Source organism: Pan paniscus, chromosome 22 (assembly GCF_029289425.2).
Source record: "Pan paniscus chromosome 22, NHGRI_mPanPan1-v2.0_pri, whole genome shotgun sequence".
Lineage (NCBI taxonomy): Eukaryota > Metazoa > Chordata > Mammalia > Primates > Hominidae > Pan > Pan paniscus.
In genome coordinates, this window is record NC_073271.2 from 10,254,641 (window position 1) to 10,264,769 (window position 10,129).

Genomic DNA, 10,129 nt, shown 5'->3' on the forward strand with positions numbered 1-10,129 from the left:
GAGATAGGAAATTGAGATAATAACTACTTTCTTCTGATGGGTGGGAAAAATTCTATATGAGAGTTTTTCTACCAAGACACATGTGAAAGGAAGTGGCAACATGTGGCAATTCATCTAAGATCAGCAACTTTTTTTCTCTGTTTGAATTTGTTGATTTGGAAGTTATTTGTCTGGCTCTGCAACTGAATCACTATTTGCTCTACCAATTTTTCTAAAGCCTCACATGCTGATGCCAGTTAAGAAAGAATACATTTTACTCTGTCAACTTTTGCTTACAAAAGAAGATCTAAAAGTGTGTTCCAAGGTAATCTGAACAGACTCTTTCAAGATAGTGCATCTTTTAGTAGATCCACAGAACAGTAAATATAACTTGATAATCACCCCAAACATTTCTTGCATTGTAATATTGAATTGGCAGCTTTGCACAATAAAGGGCTAAAATTATGAACCACAGAAGATTTGCCTGAAACTTGATTGTTCAGGCTCACAATTCTCTACTGAATACTCTTGTGCTTGCTTTTGTATTTATCCATTTTCATGTAACTGCTTAGAGCAGACATTTCTTTTTTAAATCTTTTTTCATAAAAATAAATTTTAATAAATATGCCGGCGGATGGTAGGGATGCCAACCCTACCGAGGAGCAGATGGCAGAAACAGAGAGAAACGATGAGGAGCAGTTCAAATGCCAGGAACGGCTCAAGTGCCAGGTGCAGGTGGGGGCCCCTGAGGAGGAGGAGGAGGACGCGGGCCTGGTGGCCTAGGCTGAGGCCATGGCTGCTGGCTGGATGCTCGATTTCCTCTGCCTCTCTCTTTGCCGAGCTTTCCGCGACGGCCGCTCCAAGGACTTCTGCAGGACCCGCAACAGCGCAGAGGCTATTATTCACGGACTATCCACTCTAACAGCTTACCAGTTGAGAATGATATACATATGTCAGTTTTTGACAAGAATTGCAGCAGGAAAAACCCTTGATGCACAGTTTGAAAATGATGAACGAATTATACCCTTGGAATCAGCCCTGATGATTTGGGGTTCAATTGAAAAGGAACATGACAAACTTCAAGAAGAAATACAGACTGAAATTCAGGCTATAGCTGTTTGTATGGAAAATGGCAACTTTAAAGAAGCAGAAGTCTTTGAAAGAATATTTGGTGATCCAAATTCTTATATGCCTCTCAAAAGCAAATTGCTTGTGATAATCTCTCAGAAAGATACATTTCATTCCTTTTTTTCAACACTTCAGCTACAACCACATGATGGAGAAAATTAAGAGTTATGTGAATTATGTGCTAAGTGAAAAATCATCAACCTTTCTAATGAAGGCAGCAGCAAAAGTAGTAGAAAGTAAAAGAACAAGAACAATAATTTCTCAAGATAAACCTAATGGTAATTATGTTGAAATGGAAACTGAAGCTAATTTGATACAAGAAAAAGGTCTCACAAGAATCTTTTCTTATCTAAGTTACAACATGGGACCCAGCAACAAGACCTTAATAAGAAAGAAAGAAGAGTAGGAACTCCTCAAAGTACAAAAAAGAAAAAAAGAAAGCAGAAGAGCCACTGAAAGCAGAATACCTGTTTCAAAGAGGCAACCGGTAACTCCTGAAAAACATCGAGCTAGAAAAGGACAGTCATGGCTTTGGGAAGAAGACAGGAATTTGAGATCTGGCATGAGGAAATATGGAGAGGGAAACTGGTCTAAAATACTACTGCATTATAAATTCAACAACCAGACAAGTGTCATGTTAAAAGACAGATTGAGGACCATGAAGAAACTAAAACTGATTTGCTCAGACAGCAAAGACTGATTGTGTTTGTAAAAGCTTTATGAAAGGACAATTAAGTATTTTGATCACTGCATTTTGTTTGAAACTTGTGTCATTGATGTGTTTTAAAACTTCTATTTAAAGAATTACAGCATTTTTCTGTGGCCATCAATTAATATGAGGGTTTGTGCTATAAGAGTTAAAGCATATGCTATCATTGTATTCTTTAAGAACTTTATTTTGATAAAATGTAAATTTGTTGAACCCTGCCACATTTAGTATCCCCACCCCCAAAACCTGTTCCAATGAAAAAATTAAAACCTGTTGCGAAAAAAAAAAAATCAGTTAACTTATTTTGTCTGTAGGCTGACCTCAACCCTGTAACATAACCCATTAAAATGAATTTTCTTTTTTTTTAAGACAGAGTTTCTCTCTGTCACCCAAGCTGGAATGCAATGGCACAATTTCAGCTCACTGCAACCTCTGCCTCCCGGGTTCAAGCGATTCTCCTGCCTCAGCCTCCTGAGTAGCTGGGATTATGGGCACACAGCACCATGCCCAGCTAATTTTTGTATTTTTAGTAGAGGCAGGGTTTCACCATGCTGGTCAGGATGGTCTCGAACTCCTGACTTCATGATCCACTCACCTCGGCCTCCCAAAGTGCTGAGATTACAGACATGAGCCACTGTGTCCTGCCTAAAATGAATTTTCTAGACGATTGAATAACAGTAGTCCTTTGATAGGAGATAATGACTTGGTTTATGGCCTTAACATACTACTTAATTACTTAAGATGTTTATTAATAGAATGATAAATGTACAGAGTAACCTATAAGCGTGACACACTTTTGCTTTCAGTAGTTTCATGTAAAGAAAAAAACTTGAAAATAGTAATACCTGAGGACCCATGGGAATAATAGACACTAGGGAGGTAGGGTGGGGAGCGAGAACAAGAGCTGAAAAACTACCTACTGGGGACTCTGCTCACTACCTGGGTGACAGGATCATCCATACCCTAAACCTCAACATCACACAGTACACCCAGCTAACAAACCTGCCCATGTGTTCCCTGAATCTAAAAAAAATTGAAATAATTGTTTTAAAAAAGAAAAAGACAATAGTATTACCCATGGGACAAAATTTGTACTATTAGCAAGAATCATTTGTGTCTCATTTAGAAACAATTTGACTTTTGTTCCAGTGTTTAAACTTTGACAAAAATGGTTTTGAATAGATCTTTATAACCTGATGCCATAAATACAAGATTCTCTGATACCTTCATTTAATATATCAATATTGGGCCTAAAAGAGTATTCTATAAAGCTTAAATTGGTATTAACTATGATCATCTTGATGTCTATGATAGATAATAAACAAGGTCATACATACCTTACTAAATAATTTTGGTTTTTCACCAACATTTTATCTAAAAGATTTAGACTAACAGAATTATTTAGCATTTTGAGTCATGTGCTTTATTTAGCAAGTGAGTAAAAATATTGGAATATTGAAGTATTTGCATAAAAAATCAAATGGTAGTGTTTTGTGATCTCTATTGTATTTTCTATTAAGGTTTCATATATTACTTTCCCATTGTTTCTGAATTTGTTATCCTATATATAAACAGAAACATGGATGAGTAGCATAAAAAATAAATAAATAAATATGCCAAACTCACTCCAATAGCATCCATCATATCATATGTATTATATAAATACATATTTTACCATTATAATTGACAAACCAGCAATTATGAGCTTGATTTTTGTGGATGCATTAGGAGCAATGTTTCTTCATAGGATATAATATTTTGTAATTTCTTATTCTTTACTGCTTGCTGCACTGTAAAACGTTTATAAAATGAGTTGCTTTTGGGGTGTGAAATGAGCAATCATCAGAAGAAAAGCATTAAGGACAAGAAAGTGGAGTGAGGATCATGAAGCACGTGCATTTCTTTCTCAAGGTCGTGGGTAAATTTCAGCTCCATGGAAAATCTTGAGAAAGAATCCAGCAAGATGAGATCATGAAATGTTAGCTTTCCCCAAGTAGAAATTCCATAATAGAACTATAAAATTGCCGCTTACAAATTTTTTCTTCTAAATTCTACTTGAAATTAGGGAATTGAAAGGGCCAGGAGGGACCTTAGAATTCATCTAGTCTGAACTCATTATACATAGGAAAAGCTAAGCTGAGCCATTCTGCAAGTCACACTAATGTGACATAGAAAATACTAGAACCTAAGGTTCTGAATTACTGTTTCAGGTGTTCATCTGCTACAACAAACATTTATCAAACACCTAGTAGGTATAAGAGTTCATTTAAACCCACCCTAAAGGATACAAATTTGAGGAAAGCACTCTTTGCCTTTGCAGAAATCACAATGTATTATCAAAGCATATGATAGAAATTTCAATATCTAAAACACAAGATCTAATATGTTAAGTGCCATGAGAATGATATAAGAATTTAAGAAGGGAGAGATACAACAAAGTTTGGGCAAGCCAGTACATTTCTTGAAGGAATAGTACTTAATTTGTGATGTGAAGATAAAATCTCAGTAAAGAAAATTGGGGGAGAAGATGGTAAGCCTGGCAGAAGGAATATTATTAGCAAGTGCAGGAAAATATACTCTAATCAAAAAGAGCAAGTAGCCTAATGTGACTGGATTTCAATTTACCTTTACATTTTTCTATCATGTTATTTCATGCCCATAAATTATGGCAATAGTCTAAATGAACTTGAATATCAGACCAAATTGCCTTGTCTTATGTAGTAACCCATAAGCTCAAGTTTCTAAGCAGAAAATAACCTGACCCCCATTCTCTGAGATTTGAGAAAAAATTGTGCATCCTTCACTAAAGTTTGGAATGTATTTTGGAAGGAAAGAGGAAAACAGAATGAATATGTCCTGACCACGTGTATTACTCATTTGCTCTGAAAGCCATACCCTGCCCCTTTTTCTGCTCAGCTCTGAATGTTAGTCTCACAATTAGATTTAGCTAAGTGAAGGCAGAGGACTGGGCATCCAAAGGGTGGAAAGGAAGGAGAAGCCAGACTATTTCTTATCACTCTCTGTACTTGAGGTAGCATCTCTTCTCTGGTTTTGGTTCCTGTTGTGCAGTCTTTGCCATGCTTCCAGCCTGGCAGCCTTGGCATTTCCTAAGCAGTTCCTTCTCCATGATTCCAGGTCCTACTGAGGCCCCAACTCAGAGAATCCCGTAGTGCCACCGCCTCCCTTTGAGCTCCATTTCTGATATCACAGAGACTTTCTGTTGTTGCTAACCTCTGGGTGCTTCACATTTCCTTATTAATCTTTTCCACTCTTCCAAAATAGGATATTAAAAAGCATATTACCGAAATGTTAAAAAGCATAACTGCCTTTAAATACAATTAAACAAAGGGCCTCAAAAAAAGTCACCATAGACCTGCCTCTTTCTCCCTATTCCTGGACTCTTCTGTGCTCTTTTTGCATTGTCTTTGCTGTCAGGCTAGTTCTTTCTGTATAATTGGAAAGATGACTGTTGCTTGACCCAAGTCTACATCCAAATGAAAAAGAGATTATCTATTTTCCAGAAACCCTGTATTAAATCTCAAATTTGAATTTGATTGATTTGCTAAAGTGTAGGGTGATGAAGTTCTCTGGTCCTGGTCATTGGAGAGGGGTAAATGTTATTTCAGCCTCATTCAAGTTTTATGGAGCGAGGCATAGCATTTACTCAAAAGAAGGGATACTGGGCAAACAACAGTCATCTAATACAGAGAGATGCTGAAAATTATCTATTTGTTCCTCCATATCCACTCTTCATCCTTTTCTAACCTGATTTTGTGCAAGGGAAGCTCACCACCTTGGCCACTCTCTTCCTTTGTCCTCTGACTTTATGTCAAGTGCAGCCAATGGAGCACATTGCCATGGGATTGAAAAGCAAGAGGAAAGAGCCTTAGTGGGGTTTATTCCACCCCCACCTGGCCAGGCAGTGATGTGGCAGTGGCAGTGGCAGCATCCCTCGCTGAAGCAGCTCTTGCTGGGTAGTATCTCCCATGTGCAGGTTCCCCAGTGCTCTGATAAGAGCTCCCACCTCCCCCGTCCCTACAGGACTGATGGTAGGAATGGCCTTCACCACCTCTAGTCCCTGGGTGCCTCACTGCTTCTAGTGGGTTCCTTAGCTTTGTCCATACCCTGAATGAACTCTTGATTAAACCCTCTTCAGTTATCCTTTTTTTAGCATGCCAACTGATCCAGCCAGGACCTGGTTCTTATGGGTTAAATGATTATTGCCACTTTCTAGCTGACAAAGCCAAGCTTAAACATTTTCAGAAACTTACTAAAGACCACACAATGAGGAGGAGGTGGGTTTGGGACTGAAATTTTTGTTTATTTGCCTTCAAAATCTGGATCTTAAAAGAACAATTTCTCCCCCTTTGACAGACATAAACCCAAGGGCATCTGTGCCATTGTCATGTGCCTTGTCTGTCTACCTTCTACATACATCCGATTATGATGGGCCAGACAGACAAGGATTTTGGCTTCCTTAGCAAAATTGGCTCTTAAGTTAAAAGGAAAAACAAAATAAGATGGAGAATCCCCTCTCCTACATTCACAACTTTATGGCTGATTCCAGTTTGCTTTTTGAAAATATACACATTCCATTTCTTATAGTCTGTGAGTAAATGGGCCTTTCATAAGCCCATCCAAAGGGTAGCTTACAATTTTCATTCTGTCCCCTCTCCTTGCACTTTTCTTAAAGTGAATTACTAGTTAATGCCTGAGAGAGTAAAATCCCTGATCCAATTTTTTCACAAAATGTATAGTTTTATGTGGAAGAAAATAGGAGTCTGGAAGATACTCAGTCTCAATGAACTTTACTCCTCTGAGGAAGGTTAGCAAGAGGGATAGGAGTCAGGAGAGGCACCCTCATTAGTCACCAGCTCTGATTGTAAACAGTGGGATCATTGCTTTTAATTCTTTACCATAGAACTTTCTCTGGCACCAGATTCATGTAAGTATAATTCAGAAATGTAAGTGGATAACAGCTTATTGTCCAAGGTTCCCAAGGACCAAAAAAGAAGGTGCAAAAAATACTTAAAAGTAGCCAAGTAACTCTGACCTGGAGTGCCGAAGTTCATTCCCTTTCTACATCATTTGCATAATATCTCCATATCCAAATGGTATCCCAGAATACATGAAGGAATCAGGAAGTCTAAAAAGTTAAATGGAAAATAATAGCATGGGTAAAGTGCAATTAATGCCATAAGCAGGAAAGGCAAATACACTGATTTAGCTGAGATTTAACACAACTTTGGAATTCAACTTGGCAAAGCAAGAGGGGACATTGGAAAAGCCGTACCTTGCTAAGAGAGAAAGTAGCTTTCTATTCTGAAGCAGCTATATATGTGCAGTCATGGAAGGCCCAATCCACGAAAGAAATGAGCAGTCTGGTTTATGGGAAGAATCCAATGCAAGAAGGCATTTACATGTAGCTAAATCACTGATCTTGAGAGGTCGAGGAAGATAGAAACCTTATTTAATGACAAGGTAACAAAAACAGAAATAACACTTTTTAAATTATTTTTAAAATCTTACTTGTGATGCATACTAATGTCCCAGAGTTGTGTGGGCTTTTCTCCAGAAGTACAGATTCACAAAGGGTTATTTATTTATTTATGTATTTATTATACTTTAAGTTCTGGGATACATGTGCAGAATGTGCAGGTTTGTTACATAGGTATACACATGCCATGGTGGTTTGCTGCACCCGTCAACACATCATCTATGTTAGGTATTTCTCCTAATGCCATCACTCTCCCAGCCCCTCACCCCATAATAGGCCCCATTGTGTGATGTTCCCCTCCTTGTGTCCATGTGATCTCATTGTTCAGTTCCCACTTGTGAGTGAGAACGTGCGATATTTGGTTTTCTGTTCCTGTGTTAGTTTTCTTAGAATGATGGTTTCCAGCTTCATCCATGATTATTTTGAGAAAAGTTTAGAGTAAAACAAAGGATAGACCAAGGGCCTCTGTGGTCAGAGTTTGTGCTCTGAAAGGGGGTCCCTTTCTCCATGGTGCTAGGCAGTCACAGTGATACACAGACAAAACAGAAATGATCTCCCTGTTTTCTTCAACAAAGTTCCAATTACTCCCAGCATCTTCACAATGGGTGAGAATGAACCTCTGTTGAGTGCAACATGCTCCGTGGTTTGTGTTTCTTTACTTTTTTGTTTTGCTGCAAGGTTGCAGGCTCCTTTGTAGTCTACAAACACCTTGAGAGCAGGAATGGCCTTTATTCATCATTGTTCTTATTTCTTAGCTCAAGGCCTGGACACATAGCAGGCATTTAATAAAGTGAGTTCTGTTAACCTCATCTTTAAATGTTGATGTTGTTTTCTTTTCAGGAGAAAAACTTATTTAGGTCACACACATACACACATACCACATGCATTCACACTCCAGAAAAGTAAATCCAACACATACACACACACAAAGAACAACTGATGTAAAAAATAATAATGGTAAATTGAAGGCAATAAAACATTTATTTTTATACTAAAATTAAAAAATAAGATATGAAGAAAGCTGAGCATAAAAGATTGACATATACAGAAGCTACAATAAAACAGACCCACAAAGCATTATTTCATGTCTTCATGTATTGATTTTTTTTTCTCTAACATGGGGAATTGCCTCCCACTTTCTGTTGGCTGCTGATGGCTACATTTCCTTTTCTGAGAATCTCACATATTGACCATAGATATTGTTGTCACTAAATAAACCACAGGCACCATTAATCAAATAGGAATTAGTGAAAGGGAAAGAGGTATAGTGGGTTGAATAATTTTTCCCTAAATTTATACGCATCTGTGTCTTAGTTCATTTGAGCTGCTATAACAAAAATACCATAGACTAGGTAATTTATAAACAAAAGAAAATTTATTGCTCATAGTTCTGGAGACTGGGAAATGCAAGATCAAGATGACTTCCTATTCAGTGTTTGGTGGGGGTTTACTCACTGCTTCATAGATGGTGCCTTCTCGCTGTGTCCTCACATGGCAGAAAGGTTGACCAAGGTCCCTGAAGCCTCTTTTATAGGGTATTAATCCAATTCATGAGGAATCAGTGTTCATGGCTTAATCACCCCCCCCCCAAAAAAGGCCACATCTCTTAACACTCTCATATTGGGGATTAAGTTTCAACACATGGGCTGGGCATGGTGGCTCATGCCTGTAATCCCAGCACTTTGGGAGGCTGAGGCGGGTGAATCACCTGAGGTCAGGAGTTCGAGACCAGCCTGGCCAACATGGTGAAACCCTGTCTCTACTAAAAGTACTGGGCGTGGTGGCACGCACCTGTAATCCTAGCTACTAGGGAGGCTGAGGCAGGAGAACCACTTGAACCCAGGAGGCAGAGGTTGCAGTGAGCTGAGATGGTGCCACTGTACTACAGCCCAGGTAACAGAGCAAGACTCTGTCTCAAAAAAAAAAAAAAAAAAGTTTGAACATATGAATTTTGGGGGTACACAAACATTCAGAGCATTCCAACCTGGAACATCAGAATGTGACATTATTTGAAAAGAGAATCTTTGTAGATATATTTGGAACATAAAAAGGATTCTGGGATAAAACCATCCTGGATTTACAGTGCATACAAAAATCTAGTGTAATGACTGGTGTCTGTATGAGAAGAGGGAAAAATACAGAGACACAGGGTATAAGGCCATTTGTAACCTCTGGCAGAGATTGGAGTTATCCTGCCACAGACCAAGAAATGCAAAGGCCCAGAAGAAGATGAAAGAGGCAAGGAAGGATTGCAACCTTCCAAGGAAGGGTGTCCTGCTAACACCTTGATTTTGGACTTCTGACCTTCACAACAGTGAGAGAATACATTCTTGTTGTTTAAGCCACCCAGTTTGTGGTACTTTGTTACAGTGGCCTCAGGAAACTAATACAGGAGGTTTTTGTTTAGCATATTACAGGATATTGACTTGAGTAGGAACTCAGATTTCACAGAGAGATAGTTGGATGAGGTCTATGTATTAACACCACATTGAATATAAACTCTATAAGTGGGAAGCATTGTTTCCAGGAAGAGCAAATACCACATTCCAACCATACTGATGGTTGTTGAGTCAGGGCCCTCTTATTCTATGAGATTCCTGTTGAAACTACCTTATCAGCAACTGTCTGGCTGAGAGCAAGAATAATCTTTTGCCTTTTTTATACACAGATTTTATGTAGTTAATTAAATAAATGTTAATTTAAATTAATACAAATCATACTAAAGCAATTTCTAAAAATATATTTATCAGCCACTTTTTTTTCTAGGTCTTCAATAGAATAATGAAATCCATGAAAAATCCTCAGGTTTTCAGAGT

At 38.2% G+C, this 10,129-nt stretch overlaps 1 pseudogene; it reads left to right on the forward strand.

Annotated features, from left to right (window-relative positions):
- The first annotated feature begins 603 nt into the window (after window positions 1–603).
- Window positions 604–2,150, forward strand: LOC129394988 (telomeric repeat-binding factor 1-like; annotated as a pseudogene).
- The last annotated feature ends 7,979 nt before the right edge of the window (window positions 2,151–10,129 follow it).